Raw genomic sequence first — 1966 nt, 5'->3', positions numbered from 1 at the left:
CGGCGCCGTCTCGCTAGAGCGCCCGTCAGGCGAAAAACCCGTCCACCATTTCGGTCAGCCAGCGGGCAACGCTCCGCATCGTCCACGGGCTCGGCATCCTCGGGCCCAAAGATACCATGACGGCCATGGCGGTGGAGGCGCTGATCCGCCGGTTCGACGAGCCCCTGTCTGACTCCGACATCAAGGCCATTGCAAAGCTCACCAACCTCGACGCCGCGGCGCTCAAGATAGCCGCGGGCATGAACGGTCTAGACGGAGAGGCCTCGCTGGCCACCACCTCTCCATGTTAGTGTTTCCTAATGGTATCAGTCTCCGGCGACCCCATGCACTAGGCTGGGTTGAGTTAGGTTTCATCATGCATTGTAATAGTATAGGCCTCCTTAGTGAGCGAGGTGTAGTTGTTCACTGACGGAATTTGGGGCCTGTTGGTGGCCGCCGGTGAGCCCCCGGCCCGATGGTGGTGTACCCGTGTTTAACTTCAAGTAGTACTAGTTGTCGGATCTATCTTTTGTTTCCCCATGAGTGATACAAACTTCCCGATAATGAGCTGGAATGTACGGGGTTTGAACTCGCCGGCCCGGCGAGAAGTAGTTCTGGAGACGGCGGAGGCACATAGACTCTCCATCCTCTGCCTACAGGAAACAAAGATCGATGAATGGACCAGGGCACTAGTTAGGGAAACTGGAGGAGCGCGGCTCGCCGACTGCGTCGTCCTCCCCACCGCGGGCATGAGGGGCGGCGTCGCAATCTTCTGGGACAAGAATCGAGTAGAGGTGCTATCGCATGCCATCGGCTGCTTCTCCATTACCGCCAAGATCACCATCATCGCTAGCGGTGCTACGTTCTGGCTGACGACAGTCTATGGGCCGGTCGACGACAGTAGTAAGGATGATTTCCTGGCCGAGCTAGCGCGGGCTGCTCCGCCCTCAAACGACCCCTGGCTCATCAACGGTGACTTCAACCTGATCTACGAGGCGCGCGACAAAAGCAACACCAACATAAACCGTAGGATCATGGGAAAATTTCATGTTGCGATCGACGTGGCAGGGCTGAAGGAGATCAAGTGCAAGAACTGAAGATTCACGTGGAGCAACGAGCGCGCGTCTCCAACCCTAGTTAGCATAGATAAATTCTTTTGTACCATGGCCTGGGCCTCCATGTTTCCCTCCTACCTTCTCCACGCCGCATCCACCTCGTGTTCGGACCACTGCCCGTTGCTGCTGTCGGAGGCGGCGGCCCCTCGCCGCACGGCTCGCTTCCGCTTCGAGTCCTTTTGGCCGAGATTTCCTCGTTTCCACACTATGGTGCAGAGGGCGTGGGATCGCCCGGTCGCCTCTAGCTGTGCTTTCAAGAGAATCAGGACAAAGCTCACGCGAGTGGCCCGAGACCTGAAGATTTGGGCTAGGGGCTTCTTCAATGAGACAAAGCTTCAAATGCATATCGCAATCGAGATCGTGCTACGCCTCGACATAGCTCAGGAGAGTAGGCAGCTGACAGTAGATGAGCTCCAGCTGCGGAAAAGGCTCAAGATGCGAGTCCTTGGACTCGCCGCCATCGAGAGGGCGCGTAAGAGACAGGCCTCGCACGTCACCTGGCTACGCGTGGGCGACGCCAGGATGGCGTTCTTCCAGGCAAAAATCAACTCACGACACCAAAAAAACTTCATCCATGCCCTTCACACCAGAGACTCCATCGTCACCTCCCACGGCGACAAGGAGCGAATCATTCATGAGCATTTCTGATCCTCGCTGGGCACAAAACCGCCTCGCAGCCGAACCATCAACTGGGAGGCCATTCACCTACCGTCCGTGCCCATAGCCAGCCTCGAAAACCCCTTCACCGAGGATGAGGTATGGGCGGCGATCTGCAAATCTCCGCAAGAGAAGGCCCCGGGGCCGGACGACTTCAATGGCACTTTCTTCCGCTCGTGCCGGTCCATCATCAAGACCGACGTCATGGCCGTCTT

The 1966-nt window shown here is 57.5% G+C and overlaps 1 pseudogene; it reads left to right on the top strand.

The window, feature by feature from the left end:
- Positions 1-518: 518 nt before the first annotated feature.
- On the top strand, positions 519-1742 carry LOC147964789 (uncharacterized; annotated as a pseudogene).
- Positions 1743-1966: the final 224 nt, after the last annotated feature.

This window comes from Triticum urartu, chromosome 6A (assembly GCF_056163025.1).
Source record: "Triticum urartu cultivar PI428250 chromosome 6A, HENAU_Tu73, whole genome shotgun sequence".
In the NCBI taxonomy this organism is placed as follows: domain Eukaryota; kingdom Viridiplantae; phylum Streptophyta; class Magnoliopsida; order Poales; family Poaceae; genus Triticum; species Triticum urartu.
Note: the sequence above shows the minus strand (reverse complement) of the source record. Positions and strands in the feature narration are given on the sequence as shown.